Here is a 20,558-nt window from a genome sequence, read left to right as displayed (position 1 = left end):
CGCTCTGTTACTTGTTGCATTTTCGGTCTCACCAAGTTATGCAATCGGTCTCACCTAGTTGGCTTGACATTCTCTCTGTTGCCTTATTTCTTCACTTCGGTCTCACCGGGTTGATGCAATCGGTGCCACCGAGATGATGTTTGCCCTAAAGCCCTAGCACATCGGTCCCACCGAGTTTATCTATTCAATCTCGCTGAGTTGGGGATTTTGTGTGGAGGCTATATATATACCCCTCCCCCTTCTCTGATACGTCCATTTTGCATCATGCTTTTATATCGATATTTATTGCATTATGGGCTATTATTACATGTTATGTCGCAATACTTATGCCTATTCTCTCTTATTTTACAAGGTTTACATGAAGAGGGAGAATGCCGGCAGCTGGGATTCTGGGCTGGAAAAGGAGCAAATATTATAGACCTATTCTCCACAACTCCAAAAGTCTTGAAATTCCACGAAAGTCATTTTTGGAATTAATAAAAAATACTGAGCGGAAGAAATACCTGAGGGGGGCCACCCACCATCCATGAGGGTGGGGGGCGCACCCTACCCTCCTGGGCACGCCCCCTGCCTCGTGGCCCCCCTGGCAGCCCTCTGGTGATCATCTTCTGCTATATGAAGTCTTTTACCCTGGAAAGAAAATCATAAGCAAGCTTTCGGGACGAAACTCTACCGCCACGAGGCGGAACCTTGGCGGAACCAATCTAGGGCTCTGGCAGAGCTGTTCTGCCGGGGAAACTTCCCTCTGGGAGGGGGAAATCATCTCCATCGCCATCACCATTGATCCTCTCATCGGGAGGGGGTCAATCTCCGTCAACATCTTCACCAGCACCATCTCCTCTCAAACCCTAGTTCATCTCTTGTATCCAATCTTTGTCTCAAAACCTCAGATTGGTACCTGTGGGTTGCTAGTAGTGTTGATTACTCCTTGTAGTTGATGCTAGTTGGTTTATTCGGTGGAAGATCATATGTTCAGATCCTTTATGCATATTAATACCCCTCTGATTATGAACATGAACATGATTTGCGAGTATTTACGTTTGTTCCTGAGGACATGGGAGAAGTCTTGCTATAAGTAGTCATGTGAATTTGGTATTCGTTCGATATTTTGATGAGATGTATGTTGTCTCTCCTCTAGTGGTGTTATGTGAACGTCGACTACATGACACTTCACCATTATTTGGGCCTAGAGTAAGGCATTGGGAAGTAATAAGTAGATGATGGGTTGCTAGAGTGAAAGAAGCTTAAACCCTAGTTATGCGTTGCGTCGTAAGGGGCTGATTTGGATCCATATGTTTCATGCTATGGTTAGGTTTACCTTTATACTTCTTTTGTAGTTGCGGATGCTTGCGATAGGGGTTAATCATAAGTGGGATGCTTGTCCAAGAAAGGGCAGTACCCAAGCACCGGTCCACCCACATATCAAATTATCAAAGTAACGAACGTGAATCATATGAGGATGAAAACTAGCTTGACGAAAATTCCCATGTGTCCTCGGGAGCACTTTTCTCTATATAAGAACTTGTCCAGGCTTGTCGTTTTCTATAGAAAGGATTGGGCCATCTTGCTGCACCTTATTTACTTTCATTGCTTGTTACCCGTCACAAATTACCTTATCACAAAACTATCTGTTACCGATAATTTCAGTGCTTGCAAAGAATACCTTACTGAAAACCGCTTGTCATTTCCTTCTGCTCCTCGTTTGGTTCGACACTCGTACTTATCAAAAGGACTACGATAGATCCCCTACACTTGTGGGTCATCAAGACTCTTTTTTGGCGCCGTTGCCGGGGAGTGAAGCGCCTTTGGTAAGTGGAACTTGGTAAGGAAAAATTTATATATTGTGCTTAAATTTACTATCACTTGTTACTATGGAACATAATCCTTTGAGGGGCTTGTTTGGGGTATCTTCACCCCGACCAGTAGAGAAAAGAATTTCTCCTCAACCTACTAAACCTACTGAAAATATTTACTTTGAAATTCCTTCGGGTATGATAGAGAAACTACTAGCTAATCCCTTTACAGGAGATGGAACATTGCATCCCGATTTACACCTAATCTATGTGGATGAAGTTTGTGGATTATTTAAGCTTGCAGGTATGCCCGACGATGTTATCAGGAAGAAGGTCTTCCCTTTATCTTTGAAGGGAGAGGCATTGACATGGTGTAGGCTATGTGATGATATGGGATCATGGAACTACAACCGATTGAAATTGGAATTTCACCAGAAGTTTTATCCTATGCATCTTGTTCATCGTGATCGTAATTATATATATAATTTTTGGCCTCGCGAAGGAAAAAGCATCGCTCAAGCTTGGGGGAGGCTTAAGTCAATGTTATATTCATTCTCCAATCATGAGCTCTCAAGATAAATGGTTATTCAAAAATTTTATGCTCGGCTTTCTCTCAACAATCGCTCCATGCTCGATACTTCTTGTACTGGTTCCTTTATGATGAAGACTATTGAATTCAGATGGGATTTATTGGAAAGAATTAAACGCAACTCTGAAGATTGGGATCTCGACGAAGGTAAGGAGCCAGGTATAACACCTAAGTTTGATTGTGTTAAATCTTTTATGGATATCGATGCTTTTCGTGAATTTAGCACTACATATGGACTTGACTATGAGATAGTAGCTTCTTTCTGTGAATCATTTGCTACTCATGTTGACCTCCCTAAGGAGAAGTAGTTTAAATATAATCCTCCCACTGAAGTAAAAGTAGTTGCACTTATTAAAGTTGAAGAAAAGACTATCACTTATAATGATCCTGTTGTTCCTACTACCTATATTGAGAAACCACCTTTCCCTGTTAGGATAAAGGATCATGCTAAAGCTTCAACTGTGGTTCGTAAGAGTAATACTAGAACACCTACACCACCTGAGAAAATTAAAGTTGAACCTAGTATTGCTATGGTTAAAGATCTCTTGGCTGATAATATTGATGGGCATGTTATTTACTTCTGTGATGAAGCTACTAGAATTGCTAGACCCGATACTAAGAATAAACATAGACCTGTTGTAGGCATGCCTGTTATTTCTGTTAAAATAGGAGATCATTGTTATCATGGCTTATGTGATATGGGTGCTAGTGCCAGTGCAATACCTCATTCCTTATACAAAGAAATTATGCATGATATTGCACCTGCTGAGATAGAAGAAATTGATGTTACAATTAAGCTTGCCAATAGAGATACTATTTCACCAATTGGGATTGTTAGAGATGTTGAAGTCTTGTGTGGGAAAGTTAAATATCCTGTTGATTTTCTTGTTCTTGGTTTCCCACAAGATGACTTCTGTCCTATTATATTTGGTAGACCCTTCTTGAATACTGTTAATGCTAAGATAGATTGCGAAAAGGATGTTGTTACTATTGGTTTGGGGGATATGTCTCATGAGTTTAATTTTGCTAAATTTCGAAGACAACCCCATGATAAAGAATTGTCTAGTAAGGATGAAATTATTGGTCTTGCTTCTATTGTCGTTCCTCCTAATGATCCTTTAGAACAATATTTGCTAGACCATGAAAATGATATGTTTATGAATGAAAGAAGGGATATAGATGAAGTATTCTTTAAATAGGGACCTATTTTGAAACACAACTTGCCTGTTGAAATTCTAGGGGATCCTCCACCACCCAAGGGTGATCCCGTGTTTGAGCTTAAACCATTACCTGATACTCTTAAATATGCTTATCTTGATGAAAAGAAGATATATCCTGTTATTATTAGTGCTAACCTTTCAGAGCAGGAAGATGAGAGATTATTGAAAACTCTGAAGAAGCACCGTGCTGCTATTGGATATACTCTTGATGATCTTAAGGGCATTAGTCCCACTCTATGCCAACACAAAATTAAATTGGAGAAAGATGCCAAACCAGTTATTGATCACCAACGACGGTTAAATCCTAAGATGAAAGAAGTGGTAAGAAAAGAAATACTAAAGCTCCTGGGGGCAGGTATAATTTATCCCGTTGCTGATAGTCAGTGGGTTAGCCCTGTCCATTGTGTCCCCAAGAAGGGAGGTATTACTGTCGTTCCTAACGATAAAGATGAATTGATCCCACAAAGAATTGTTACAGGTTATAGGATGGTAATTGATTTACGCAAATTAAATAAAGCTACTAAAAAGGATCATTACCCTCTACCTTTTATTGATCAAATGCTATAAAGATTATCTAAACATACACATTTTTTCTTTCTAGATGGTTACTCTGGTTTCTCTCAAATACCTGTGTCAGCAGAGGATCAAGAAAAGACCACTTTTACTTGCCCTTTCGGTACTTTTGCTTATAGACGTATGCCTTTTGGTTTATGTAATGCACCTGCTACCTTTCAAAGATGCATGATGGCCATATTCTCTGACTTTTGTGCAAAGATTTGTGAGGTTTTCATGGATGATTTCTCCGTTTATGGATCTTCTTTTGATGACTGCTTGAGAAACCTTGATCGAGTTTTGCAGAGATGCGAAGATACTAGTCTTGTCTTGAATTGGGAGAAGTGTCACTTTATGGTTAATGAAGGCATTGTCTTGGGGCATAAAATTTCTGAAAGAGGAACTGAAGCTGATAAAGCTAAAGTTGATGCTATTGAAAAGATGTCGTGTCCTAAGGACATCAAAGGTATAAGAAGTTTCCTTGGTCATGCTGGTTTTTATAGGAGGTTCATTAAGGACTTCTCTAAAATTTCTAGGCCTTTGGCCAATCTCTTACAAAAATATATTCCTTTTGTCTTCGATGATGATTGTGTAGAAGCATTTGAAATACTTAAGAAAGCTTTGATTTCTGCACCAATTGTTCACCCACCTGATTGGAATTTACCCTTTGAAATTATGTGCGATGCTAGTGATTATGCTATAGGTGATGTTCTAGGACAAAGAGTTGATAAGAAATTAAATGTTATTCAATATGCTAGTAAGACTCTAGATAGTGCCCAGAGAAATTATGCTACTACTGAAAAATAATTTTTAGCAGTTGTATTTGCTTGTGATAAGTTCAGACCTTATATTGTTGATTCTAAAGTAACTATTCACACTGATCATGCTGCTATTAAATATCTTATGGAAAAGAAAGATGCTAAACCTAGACTTATTAGATGGGTTCTCTTGCTACAAGAATTTGATTTGCATATTATTGATAGAAAGAGAGCTGAGAACCCCGTTGCAGACAACTTGTCTAGGTTAGAAAATGTTCTTGATGACCCACTACCTATTGATTATAGCTTTCCTGATGAACAATTAGCTGTCATAAATGCTTCTCGTACTGCTCCATGGTATGTTGATTATGCTAATTACATTGTTGCTAAATTTATACCACCTAGTTTCACATACCAGCAAAAGAAAAAGTTTTTCTATGATTTAAGACATTACTTCTGGGATGACCCGCACCTTTATAAAGAAGGAGTAGATGGTGTTATTAGATGTTGTGTACCTAAGCATGAACAGGAATAGATCCTAGGCAAGTGTCACTCCGAGGCATATGGAGGACACCATGATGGAGATAGAACTGCACATAAGGTATTACAATCTGGTTTTTATTGGCCTACTCTCTTCAAGGATGCCCGTAAGTTTGTCTTGTCTTGTGATGAATGTCAAAGAATTGGTAATATTAGTAGATGTCAAGAAATGCCTATGAATTATTCTCTTGTTATTGAACCATTTGACGTTTGGGGCTTTGATTATATGGGACCGTTTCCTTCCTCTAATGGGTATACACATATTTTAGTTGTTGTTGATTACGTTACTAAGTGGGTAGAAGCTATTCCAACTAGTAGTGGTGATCATAACACCTCTATTAAGATGCTTAAAGAAGTTCTTTTTCCGAGGTTTGGAGTCCCTAGATACTTAATGACTGATGGTGGTTCACATTTTATTCATGGTGCTTTTCGTAAAATGCTTGCTAAGTATGATGTTAATCATAGAATTGCATCTCCATATTACCCACAGTCTAGTGGTCAAGTAGAACTGAGTAATAGAGAGCTTAAATTGATTTTGCAAAAGACCGTTAATAGATATAGAAAGAATTGGTCCAAGAAGCTTGATGATGCATTATGGGCTTACAGAACTGCATATAAAAATCCTATGGGTATGTCTCCATATAAAATGGTTTATGGAAAAGCATTTCACTTACCTCTCAAACTAGAACATAAGGCACATTGGGCTATTAAAGAGCTCAATTATGATTTCAAACTTGCCGGTGAGAAGAGGTTATTTGACATTAACTCACTTGACAAATGGAGAACCCAATCCTATGAGAATGCCAAACTGTTTAAAGAAAAAGTTAAAAGATGGCATGACAAATGGATACAAAAGCGTGAGTTTAATGTAGGTGATTATGTGTTGCTCTTCAACTCTCGTTTAAGAGTTTTTGCAGGAAAACTTCTCTCTAAATGGGAAGGTCCTTACGTTATCGAGGAGGTCTATCGTTCCGGTGCCATAGAAATCAACAACTTCGAAGGCACAAATCCGAAGGTGGTGAACAGTCAAAGGATCAAACATTATATCTCAGGTAATCCTATAAATGTTGAAACTAATGTTATTGAAACCGTAACCCCGGAGGAATACATAAGGGACACTTTCTAGAACGTTTCAGATTCCGAAAAGGAATAGGTATGTGGTACGGTAAGTAAACCGACTCCAAAACAGTTCTAATAGCAATTTTTCTCCGTTTTGGAATATTTAAGAAAATAGGAAAATAAGAAGTAATCCGAGAAGGACATGAGGCATCCACGAGGGTGGAGGGCGCGCCCTACCCCTGCCTCGTGAGCACCTCGTGTGCTCTCCGGACTCCATTTTCTTGGACGATACTTCTTTTGGTCGATAAAAATTCATTATATAATCTCCCGAAGGTTTTGACCACCGTATCACACAAATATCCTCTGTCTTTGTTTCTGGTTGTTTTCTGTCAGATTTGTGAAGGTCGGGCCTCATGTCGTCACCCTACTCCAACAATGAAGGCAATGATGCTTGGCTGAGGAAGATGGAGCTGAAGAGAGAAGAACTCGGGGAGATCACCAATGAGGATAGGATCAAGAAGGTCATGGAGGATCAAGCTCCAGCGGCAGAAGAAGAAGACATCCAACCTTTTCCTGACCTCTTTACCCGAACCAAGATTGAAACTTTCAAGATGATTGAGTTAGCTTGCATACCAAACAAGTATCTCACACGTGAAAATATTTTGTTGAAGGATCATATCATTGCACTCAAGGTCATTATCCGCAAATTGGAAGAGCTCCTATGCTCGATGTGCGACTATCCATCATCATCACCACCTTCTTCACCAGCAAAGGAGACATAATTACATGGGTGTGGGCACTCCCCTTGGCAACTGCCAAGCTTGGGGGAGGTGCCCCGGTATTGTATCACCATCACACTCCTATCTTTACCGTTTTACTTAGTTTGATCCTTTTAGTAATATCTTGATCTAGTAGAATAATGTTTTGGTATGATTTAGTTTTTGAGTTTTGCCTTATGATCCCTCTATGTAATCGAGTCCGTGAGCTATATATAATAAAGATTAGTGTTGATTCAAGGCCTTTCTATTTTGCTATGATCTTGAGGGAATAAAAGAATAAAAGAAAGAAATAAAAGAGATCATATTGATCTTATCGAGAGTAATGACTTCACATATAAAGAGTATGATGAATAAAAGTTGTTGAGACTTGAAAAACATAGTTTTGGTCATCGTTGCAATTAATAGGAAGTAATAAAGAAAGAGAGGTTTTCACATATAAATATACTATCTTGGACATCTTTTATGATTGTGAGCACTCATTAAAATATGACATGCTAAAGAGTTGATGTTGGACAAGGAAGGCAACGTAATGGGTTATGTTTTCTTATATCCGAAATAAAGTATATTGTCATGGATCATCCAACATGTTGAGCTTGCCTTTCCCCCTCATGCTAGCCAAATTCCTTGCACCAATTAGAGATACTACTTGTGCTTCCAATTATCCTTAAATGCAGTTTTGCCATGAGAATCCACCATATCTACCTATGGATTGAGTAAGATCCTTCAAGTAAGTTGTCATGTTGCATGCAATAAAAATTCCTCTCTAAATATGCATGACTTATTAGTGTGGAGAAAATAATCTTTGTGCGATCTTGTGATATGGAAGCAATAAAAGCGCCGGACTGCATAATAAAGGTTCGTATCACAAGTGGCAATATAAAGTGACGTTCTTTTGCATTAAGATTTCGTGCATCCAACCAAAAAAGCACATGACAACCTCTGCTTCCCTCTGCGAAGGGCTTATCTTTTACTTTTTGTCTTATGCAAGATTCATGGTGATCTTCACCTTTCCTTTTTACATTTTATCCTTGGGCAAGCACCTTGTGTTGGAAAGATCCTGATATATATATCCAATTGGATGTAAGTTAGCATGAACTATTATTGTTGACATTACCGTTGAGGTAAAAGGTTGGGAGGCAATACTATAAGCCCCTATCTTTCTCTGTGTCCGATTAAAACTCCATAACCATAACTATTGCGTGAGTGTTAGCAATTGTGAAAGACTAAGTGGTAGTTGAGTATGTGGACTTGCTGAAAAGCTCTTAATTGACTCTTTCCGATATTATGATAAATTGCAATTGCTTCAATGACCGAGATCATAGTTTGTTGGTTCTCAATGAAGTTTCTGATTCATACTTGACATTGTGGATAGATTATTACTTGAGCATAAGAAATCATATGAAAATATATATATGTTGTTGTTATAGCAATGATCATGATGCCCTCATGTCCGTATTTTATTTTATAGACACCTCTATCTCTAAACATGTGGACATATTTTTTGATTTCGGCTTTCGCTTGAGGACAAGCGAGGTCTAAGCTTGGGGGAGTTGATACGTCCATTTTGCATCATGCTTTTATATTGACATTTATTGCATTATGGGCTGTTATTACATGTTATGTCGCAATACTTATGCCTATTCTTTGTTATTTTACAAGGTTTACATGAAGAGGGAGAATGCCGGCAGCTGGGATTCTGGGCTGGAAAAGGAGCAAATATTAGAGACCTATTCTGCACAACTCCAAAAGTCCTGAAATTCCACAAAAGTCATTTTCAAAATTAATAAAAAATACTAAGCGGAAGAAATACCAGAGGGGGGCCACCCACCATCCACGTGGGTGGGGGGCGCCCCCTACCCCCCTGGGTGCGCCCCCCTGCCTCGTGGGCCCCCTGGCAGCCCTCTGGTGACCATCTTCTGCTATATGAAGTCTTTTACCCAGGAAAAAATCATAAGCAAGCTTTCGGGACGAAACTCCTCCGCCACGAGGCGGAACCTTGGTGGAACCAATCTAGGGCTCCGGTGGAGCTGTTCTGCTGGGGAAACTTCCCTCCGGGAGGGGGAAATCATTTCCATCGTCATCACCATTGATCCTCTCATCGGGAGGGGGTCAATCTCCATCAACATCTTCACCAGCACCATCTCCTCTCAAACCCTAGTTCATCTCTTGTATCCAATCTTTGTCTCAAAACCTTAGATTGGTACCTGTGGGTTGCTAGTAGTGTTGATTACTCCTTGTAGTTGATGCTAGTTGGTTTATTCGGTGGAAGATCATATGTTCAGATCCTTTATACATATTAATACCCCTATGATTATGAACATGAACATGATTTGTGAGTAGTTACGTTTGTTCCTGAGGACATGGGAGAAGTCTTGCTATAAGTGGTCATGTGAATTTGGTATTCGTTTGATATTTTGATGAGATGTATGTTGTCTCTCCTCTAGTGGTGTTATGTGAACGTCGACTACATGACACTTCACCATTATTTGGGCCTAGAGGAAGGCATTGGGAAGTAATAAGTAGATGATGGGTTGCTAGAGTGACAGAAGCTTAAACCCTAGTTTATGCGTTGCTTCGTAAGGGGCTGATTTGGATCCATATGTTTCATGCTATGGTTAGGTTTACCTTAATACTTCTTTTGTCGTTGTGGATGCTTGTAATAGGGGTTAATCATAAGTGGGATGCTTGTCCAAGAAAGGGCAGTACCCAAGCACAGGTCCACCCACATATCAAATTATCAAAGTAACGAACGCGAATCATATGAGCGTGATGAAAACTAGCTTGACGATAATTCCCATGTGTCCTCGGGAGCACTTTTCTCTATATAAGAACTTGTCCAGGCTTGTCCTTTGCTACAAAAAGGATTGGGCCATCTTGCTGCACCTTATTTACTTTCATTGCTTGTTACACGTTACAAATTACCTTATCACAAAACTATCTGTTACCAATAATTTCAGTGCTTGCAGAGAATACCTTACTGAAAACCGCTTGTCATTTCCTTCTGTTCCTCGTTGGGTTCGACACTCTTACTTATCGAAAGGACTACGATAGATCCCCTACACATGCGGGTCATCATTCTCCATATGTGAGAGAGCTATCAAAATGTTCCTACACTTCCACCATACATTTTCTGATAGAGAACCACCTACTCATGTGTTGAGATCAAGATATTCCAATCCTACCACAAGAATCTTGATATCTAGCCTTCCCCAAGTTGCTTTCCACTAAAATCATCTTTCCACCATATCCAAATCTGTGTGAGAGAGTTGAGTGTTGGGGAGACTATCATTTGAAGCACAAGAGCAAGGAGTTCATCATCAACACACCATCTATTACCTTTTGGAGAGTGGTGTCTCCTAGATTGGTTAGGTGTCGCTTGGGAGCCTCCGTCAAATTGTGGAGTTTAACCAAGAAGTTTGTAAGGGCAAGGAGATCGCCTACTTCGTGAAGATCTACCCGAGTGAGACATGTCCTTCGTGGGTGATGGCCATGGTGGGATAGACAAGGTTGCTTCTTCATGGACCCTTCGTGGGTGGAGCCCTCCATGGACTCGCATAACCGTTATCCTTCGTGGGTGGAAGTCTTCATCAACGTGGATGTACGATAGCACCACCTGTCGGAACCATGCCAAAAATCTTCGTGTCTTCATTGCGTTTGCACTCTCCAAACCCTTCCCTTTACCTATGTATGCAATGTTCTACTTTCCACTGTTACACTCTTAGAATTACATGTGTAGGTTGATTGCTTGATTTGTGCTAATTGCTAAAACCTGCCCACAACTAAAATTGGGAAAATGCTATATTTTCATTTGGTCAAGTAGTCTAATCACCCCCCTCTAGACATACTTTCGATCCTACACGGGGCCCATGCGTCATTGCCTTTCGGTCGAACCTATGGCCACAATTCTTTGTATGTGTATCTCCACTGCTCCCCGAACCCAAAATTCTACCTCGTTCCAGTAAAACCGAGCGACCCACCCATATTAGGCGTCGACTCGAATTCAATCCCTCTCTCATTTACCACACCGTGGGCCCCGCACGCCGTAGTACTCCTAGAAACCCTACCCTCCAAACACATCATTGGTTTCTTCAAGAGGACGAGGGAGAAGCGAATTTGTAGCGGAGGCTCCTACCCTAGGGCGTCCTAGGTAGCTGCCACACGCATCATTGGTTTCCTTTTTTCTTTATGCTCTTGCGCCTTAGAGTGAAATGATGGTTGCTTCGTCCGTCCATCTTAATGCGAGAAAGGTGGGGCTTTGTGATTTGACCCCTCATCGCTCATTTACTACTACTGCGACACTACGACCGGGGTGCCTCCAAGTCCAACCGCTGCTCCGAACTGTAATTTGGTGCATCCCACATGGAACAAGATGGTGGATGACCCACATATCGGCCAAAGGGGTCCTGTAAGTGTGTCGCCATTTCATGTGCGGACTGACCCTGCTGAGTTGCTACGCCAATGCGACAGGAGCAGCCTACTACTTGGTTTTGCTCCGTGGTGAATATTGACTATATTGATCTAAAATGTAGTATCTAGATTAGTAAAAATGAGGTGATTTTACCGAGCGGTGGGCGGGGGAGCATGGCCTATCATGTGGTCCCACATGTCATGATGTCCCAAGGCGATGTGCGTCCCTCTTGAGGTAGAACAATGGCAGAAGCAATACGTGGTTTTCTTAAAGGAGATGATGGAGAAGAGGATTCGACGAAGTGTGAAATAATGGTTTCTTCGTCTATCTGCGGGAAAGGTGTGGCTTTGTGATTTGATTTCTCATTGCTCATTACTACTACTCGGGAGGGTCCCCCTGCTATTCTGCACTGTTATTTGGTGCATCACACGTCGACCCAGTTGCTATATGTCTCATATGTCGGCGAGAGGAAGTACAATATTCATGAAAGCGAGTGTCTCCACTCTTAGTACACCGGAGGAGTACAAGACACAACTTGGTTTTTGTTGCTTCGCGCGATCCATCAATACAAACCCGGACTAAACAAAGCGATGGCGGGTTTTTTCACGCGCGGTAGGCAAGGGAGTTTGGCATAGTCTGTTTGACATATGATAGAGCAAGAGAAGAATGTGATGAAATGCTTAAATGTGTATTGGGCCCGTTTTTGTTTTTTCAAGTGGGCCCTGATAACCCACAAGTGTAGGTGATCGCAACAGCTTTCGAGGGTAAAGTATTCAACCCAAATCTATTGATTCAACACAAGGGGAGCCAAAGAATATTCTTGAGTATTAGCAGTTGAGTTGTCAATTCAACCACACCCGAATAACTTAGTATCTGCAGCAAAGTATTTAGTAGCAAAGTGGTATGATAATAAAGGTAACGGTAGCAAAAGTAATATTTTTGGGTTTTGTAGTGATTGTAACAGTAGCAATGGAAAAGTAAATACGCGAAACACAAGATGTGAAAAGCTCGTAGGCATTGGATCGGTGATGGATAATTATGTCGGATGTGATTCCTCTTGTAATATCTATAACATAGGGTGACACAGAACTAGCTCCAGTTCATCAATGTAATGTAGGCATGTATTCTGTATATAGTCATACACGCTTATGGAAAAGAACTTGCATGACATCTTTTGTCCTACCCTCCCGTGGTAGTGGGGTCCTAGCGGAAACTAAGGGATATTAAGGCCTCCTTTTAATAGAGAACTGGAACAAAGCATTAGCACATAGTGAATACATGAACTCCTCAAACTATGGTCATCACCGAGAAGTATCCCGATTATTGTCACTTTGGGGTTGTCGGATCATAACACATAATAGGTGACTATAGACTTGCAAGGTAGGATCAAGAACACACATATATTCATGAAAACATAATAGATTCAGATCTGAAATCAAGGCACTCGGGCCCTAGTGACAAGCATTAAGCATAGCAAAGTCATAGCAATATCAATCTCAGAACATAGTGGATACAAGGGATCAAACCCTAACAAAACTAACTTGATTACATGGTAAATCTCATCCAACCCATCATAGTCCAGCAAGCCTACGATGGAATTACTCACGCACGGCGGTGAGAATCATGAAATTGGTGATGGAGGATGGTTGATGATGATGACGGCAATGAATCCCCCTCTCCGGAGCCATGAACGGACTTCGGATCAGCCCTCCCGAGAGAGATTAGGGCTTGGCGGCGGCTCGTATCATAAAACGCGATGAAACTTTCTCTCTGATTTTTTTCTCCGCGAGACGGAATATATGGAGTTGGAGTTGAGGTCGGCGGAGCCGCAGGGGGCCCACGAGACAGGGGGGCGCGCCCCCACCCTCGTGGACAGGGTGTGGCCCCCTGGTCTTGATTCTTTCGCCAGTATTTTTTATATTTTCCAAAAAGTGCCTCCGTGGATTTTCAGGACATTCTGAGAATTTTTGATTTCTACACATAAAACAACATCATGCCAGTTCTGCTGAAAACAGCGTCAGTCCGGGTTAATTTCATTCAAATCATGCAAGTTAGAGTCCAAAACAAGGGCAAAAGTGTTTGGAAAAGTAGATACGTTGGAGACGTATCAGGCCCTTTCAGATCACTATGACTACTAGCGCGCACGATGCTGATTACTGGTTTATTGGCCCACTTTGTAATTTGTGCTAAAGTTTGACCAAAGATTTAATTTACAAAATGTTAGTTCATGTCAACATAAATCATATCATTGGATTCGTATACGAACATAGTTTTCAATGATATAATTTTTATGACATGCATTAACATATTGTTAGTTAAATATACGGTCAAAATTGGCACGAGATACGATGTGGAATGATAAATCAAGAGGGAGGTACCCCCACACGGTCGGTCCGGCATGCTGTAGTAGTACCCTCCTTTTTTCTGCTCGGATTGCCCAACGAGCACCAGTCAAAAAGTGCATGCATTGGCCTAGACACATGCAGCCATCAACACGAGCAATCAATTACTATTCACACGACCTCATTTTTTCTGGCTGCATGAGGAAGAACAACAAGGCAGGAAGGAAAACAAGCAAATAAGGTTGAGCGAATTAGTTTTGGGGAAATATGATTTTACGGAGTACGTACCCACTACGGAGGTAGTACTACTTACTACTCCCTCCTTTCCGGTTTACAGGGCTCATCTAAAAAAATCGGTTTTCCATTTTATAAGTCTTAATTCTACTACCTACCATCACATGTTTGGATATTAAGGTGCATTAAATCACCTGATGCAAGTAGTATCAAGAGAAAACACACCAATGCATGTATAAGTTCATGGAAATTTAGTGGTCATGCATGCATGCGTTGTAATTAATGCATCGGTAAAGATAACTTTTTGAGAAAAACGAGCGTACTAATTAAGTACTTGTGCAAACTAAATTTTTTTCCATCACTCATCATCTACCTTGGTCGGAGAGATTTTGAAATTGAGCCTTATAAACCAGAAAGGAGGGAGTAGTAACATAGCCTAGGGTAGCTTGCTGTAGCACAAACTCCAAGGAAATTGCTATAGTACTACTCCTACCACTTTACTACTCCTACTACTCTACACTACAACTATGAGGCCATCCAACTGTGTCCCGATAGAAGACCGCGGACACCAATTATTCGTTCACATTTAAATTTGTTTTCACACAACAAAATATCCCTGAAAACAACACATGGCAAAATTTCACGGCGAACAAGGGATTTGAATGTGTTGGAGGGGTGGGGCTGGAAGGGGTTGTTTGGATCTTGCCCGGGGTAGCCAAAATATTGGCAACCCTTTTGTCCACCAGTGCCTTTGTCACCGATGAATGAGGTAGAGCTCGAGTGCTCCTCCTCCAGAGCGCACGTTGGAGACGAGCTCGCAAGAGCTAGTTTTTATTTGTCCCACCTCGGCGCCCGAGCCCGCCGCAGACCTATCGGCGATCCAGAAATCACGCCATCCAACCATAGCAGCACACATTCTGACAACAACTCAACCAACTGGACGAAATTCATGCAAACACGACCGTATTTCATATAAAAAATGACAGAATTCATATCAAATACCGGATTTTCATATAAACATGAGGGATTTCATTACATTTATAAATCAACTAAGCGATGCTACTACTGAACTGCATAGGTATAATACCTAGCCTAAATGGTCGCTCGCGGATGCCTTTGTCTTCCTCATGTCGGGTAGCATGATCACCAAACAACCGGGAGCCCCGGAGGTATATGCTTCAGTGCAAAGGACGACTCGCTTCCCCATAGCTCAACTGAGTGAAATCCTTGGCTGATGCCAAACATGGAGTCGAAGGGGGCTTCTCTGCTTCCGTGGAGCCCATGCGGGTCAACGAAGGTCCTCGCAACAGAAGGACCCGACAAGACACCTGCTGTGTACGCCGGCATCACCTTGGCGGTGGCCTTCATGGGACCCAAGCGGCGACGGCCTCCCGTGTTCTACTTCTCCTTGATGATGGCGGCGGGCGTGGAGGCGCTGGCCACTGCCTCGTCGCTCTCCGTGCACACGACTTCTGTCTTTGCTTGCATGTCGCGGACACAGGCATGGGAGTCTCGTCCACAGACACAAGAGACGTGGTCGCAGACACGGGAGGTGCGGTACGAGGCAGCGACGTGGATGGCATCGATGATGCATGTGCTCCATGCCGTGCCGGCGTGGAGCTGCTCGCCGCTCCTTGTCAAGCTGGTCTGGAGCGGCGAGTTGCTGAACCACGCGCCAGCTTGGGGCGTCAACTGGCTCTGTCGGGAGAGGGGAGGGAGGTGGATCAGCGAGCTGCATAGCTCGTATCCGGTGGGCCACCAAGGCGGCTTGGATGTCGGATAACTACTCTTCATAAGCCATTGTAAGAGTGGAGAAAATGGTGAAGGAGGAGATAGGGGAGCGGCGGAGGTGTGCAATTCTTGGCCGGCTTCTAGCCTCGTTTAAATAGGAGATTAAATAGAGGGCGGATGGGAGGAGCTTGATACGTTCCAATGTATCTATAATTTTTTATTGTTCCATGCTATTATATTATCTATTTTGGATGTTTTATATGCATTAGTATGCTATTTTATATTATTTTTGCGACTAACCTATTAACCTAGAGCCCAGTGCCAGTTTCTACTTTTTCCTTGTTTTTGAGTTTTATAGAAAAGGAATATCAAACGGGGTTCAAATGAGCTGAAAATTTATGGTCATTTTTATGACCAACAGAGACCCCCGAAGCATCGCAGATGGACGAGAAGAGTCTCTAGGAGTCAACAAGCTAGGGGGTGCGCCCTACCCCCTGGGTGCTCCCTCGAGGGCTTGTGGGCCCCTCGGGCACCTCCTTGACTTGGTTCCGACACCAAAAACTCTTATAAATATAGAAACCTCGGAAAACAACCCTAGAACGGAAGTTCCGCTGCCGCAAGCCTCTGTAGCCACGAAAAACCAATTGGAAACCCGTTCCGGCACCCTGCTGTAGGGGGAAACCATCACCGGAGGCCATCTTCATCATCCCAGCGGTCACCATGATGAGGAGGAATTAGTTCACCCTCAGGGCTGAGGGTATGTACCAGTAGCTATGTGTTTCATCTCTCTCTCTCTCTCTTATGTTCTTGATTTGTCACGATCTTAATGTACCACGAGCTTTGTTATTGTAGTTGGATCATATGGTGTTTCTTCCTCTCTATCTCTTGTTGTGATGAACCGAGTCTTGCTCTTTGAGGTTTTGTTATGTTGGATTTGAAAACACTTGATGTATGTCTTGCGATGGGATATCTATGGTGACAATGGGATGTTTTATTGATTCACTTGATGTATGTTTTGGCACTCAACTCACAGATTCCCGAGGTGACATTGGGGTAATCTATGCATAGGGGTTGATGAACGTTTTTGTCCTACGTTCTCTGATAGGAACTTTGGAGTGATTCTTTGTTGCACGTTGAGGGATTGTTATATGATCTAATTATGTTACCCTAGGCCTTGTTTTCAAGCATTGCAATACCATTTTTTCTCACTTTTGTTACTAGTTACCTTGCTGTTTTTATATTTTCAGATTAGAAAAACATGTATCTACTATCCATACTACACTTCTATCACCATCTCTTCGACGAACTAGTGCACCTATACAATTTACCATTGTATTGGGTGTGTTGGGGACACAAGAGACCCTTTGTTATTTGGTTGAAGGGTTGTTTGAGAGAGAACATCTTCGTCCTACGCCTCCCACGGATTGATAGACCTTAGGTCATCCACTTGAGGGAAAATTGCTACTATTCTACAAAACCCTGCACTTGGAGGCCCAACAACATCTACAAGGAGAAAGGTTGCGTAGTAGACATCAAGCTCTTTTCTGGCGCTATTGCTGGGGAGGTGAGTGCTTGAAGGTATATCTTTAGATCTTGCAATTGAATATTTTAGTTTCTTGTTTTATCACTAGTTTAGTCCATAAAAGAAAACTAAAAAATGGAATTTTGTTGCCTCATATGCTTCATCTTTTTAATGTCTTCCGTGAAAATGATGGAAAGGAAAATTGCACTAAAGTGTTAGAAGAAGAAGTTAGTAAAATGTTTGGCACTCAATCTTTGAATGATGAGCATGATTGCAATGTTGTTAGTGTGCTTGCTATGAATATTCATGATACTAATGATGATTGCACTAGTCATGATAAAGGAGTTTCTTATAAGCATGCCAATTTTTGTTGAGTGCATAGAGTTTATGAAGACATGCCTTATAGGGATTATAGATTGTGTAAGAAGCATAAACATGATGAAACCAATTGGTCGCTTAAGGTGATAGATAAATTTGCTACAAAATGCTCTCTTCATCCCATTACCTGTGAACTTTGCAATAGAGTTGGTCACCTTAATTACGAATGCACACTTTTCCATGACCGAATCGTGTCTGAAAATAGCAATAACTTGATCACTCCTGAACTTTATAATGAACTTTGTTTATTTTTTGGGGGAATTGTCACATAAAAATAGTTGGTTTGAAGCATTCATATTGACCGACCATGTTGAAACTACTCTTAAAGAAATATATATGTTTTGCATGGTAAATTGCAAGTAAAATGCTTATATTGCAAACTATAAGAAGATGGGAAAACCACTAGAATATAAAAGTACTAATGAAAGGGTAAAGATTTCCACTTTCCCTCCTATTGTCTCTCGTGGTGAAACAGGTTACAGAATGAGTTCCCTATGCAACCAATCTCATCAATAAGGAGCACCAAAAAGTTGGTTAAACCCACACATGACGTGGAGAAGAAAAACAAAGACAGAGAAGCAAAGGTAAAAAGGTATCCCTCCCAAATGATGTTGCTCCTATTATTGTTATGCCTTATGAGAGTGAATCAAAAATACATGTGGAAGATGATATACTTGAGGATGATAGTGATTCTTTGTCTTATCATACAATGTCCGAAGAAACTATTGAGGATGATTTTGTTATGCCTATTACTCATCGTGATGATTATTATTGGGAAAATAATGATACTTCTTACAATCCTGAAAATCTTTTTGGTACCAACTTAGAAAGTTGTGATGATAATAATTGATATAGAATTGGTGCTATTCTTACTATTAATGATGAGAGTGATTATGCTTATGATATGAAAAGTCACAAGCTTGGGGATGCTATGTTTGATGAGAATGTCATGTTTGAGAATTTATTTGCTGCAATTAATGTTTGTCCCAAGCTTGGGGATGCTATGTTTCATGAAGGTGATATTCTTAGTCCCCCAAGTTTTGATGTGCAAATTTATTATGATGATAGCATGCCTCCTATGTGTGATGACTGCAATATTTATGAAAGTCAGTTTGGAAGAGTGTCAACTTTAGATAATAATTGGAGGGTGTTGAATCTTATTATAATGATAAAATTGGATTTGGATAGGTCATGACTTTATTTAGTAATGAATCCACTATCTTGGAAGAGGTCTCAATTGATTATGATGAGAATAAAGTTGCTACTTATGATGATTATTGTGATGACACTTATGTTATAAAAAGTAGTGATGGTTATATTTATAAAACTTGTCATAATTATTATTACCTTTTTTTTGAACATTACTCTTCTGTTGTGGAAACAATTTATAGTATTCGAGTTTGTTATGATGGTCCCACTACCATTCATGAGAATAAATTTGCTTACGTGGAGAGTAGTAAAATTTCTATGCATGTAGATCATGAAAAGAATGCTTTATGTGGTGGTTATATTGCTGAATTCATTCACGATGGTACTGAAAATTATTATGAGAGAGGAACATATGCTTTTACATATCTCAATAATACCAAGTTTCCTCTCTATGTGTTGAGAGTTTTTAAGCTATAGTTGTTTTGTCTTTGTATGCTAGTTGATTCTTGTTCCCATAAATTGTTTGTTCACAAAATCCATATGCATAGGAAGTGGGTTAGGCTTAAATGTGATAGTATATGCTTCATGATGCTCTCTTTGAGATTCAATTCTTATCTTTTATGTGAGCATCATTGAAATCATCATGCCTAGCTAAAAGGCATTAAAGAAAAGCACTTGTTGGGAGGCAACCCAATAGTTTTTTTGTTTTTGCTTCTATTCTTGAATAAATACATAATATTACTTTTGTATTAATTGTGTTTTACTGTTTAATTAGTGTTTGATCCAAGTAGGGCCTTTGGGATGATCTATGGTGATAGTTGATTTGATCTTGCTGAAAAACAGAAACTTTTGCACGCAGTAAAATAATTTTAGAAATTCACAGAAACGTGATTTGGATCTGATTAGTTTTGCAAAAGATTGATATATAAATTGCCTAGGTTTTACTAATTTTTCAGAATTTTTGGAGTTATAGAAGTATACAAAGTTTTCAGATCACTACAGACTGTTTTGTTTTTGACAGATTCTGTTTTTAGTGTGTTGTTTGCTTATTTTGATGAATCTATGAGTAGTATCGGAGGGTATGAACCATGGAGAAGTTGGAATACACTAGATATAACACCAATAAAAATTTATAATGAGTTCACAACAATACCTAAGTGGTGATTTGCTTTATTATACTAACGGAGCTTACGAGTTTTTTTGTTGAGCTTTGTGTTTGAACTTTTCAAGTTTTGGGTAAAGATTTGATGGACTATGGAATAAGGAGTGGCAAGAGCCTAAGCTTGGAGATGACCAAAGCACCCCAAGGTAATATTCAAGGGCAACCAAACATCTAATCTTGGGGATGCCCCGGATGGCATCCCCTCTTTCGTCTTCGTTCATCGGTAAATTTACTTGAGGCTATATTTTTATTCACCACATGGTATGTGTTTTTCTTGGAGCGTCCTGTATGAAGCGAGTCTTTGCTTTTTAGTTTGCCACAATCATACTTTGCTGTACACAC

Source organism: Triticum aestivum, chromosome 4B (genome assembly GCF_018294505.1).
Source record: "Triticum aestivum cultivar Chinese Spring chromosome 4B, IWGSC CS RefSeq v2.1, whole genome shotgun sequence".
NCBI lineage: Eukaryota > Viridiplantae > Streptophyta > Magnoliopsida > Poales > Poaceae > Triticum > Triticum aestivum.
The sequence above is the reverse complement of the archived record's forward strand: the minus strand, read 5'-3'. Positions refer to the sequence as shown.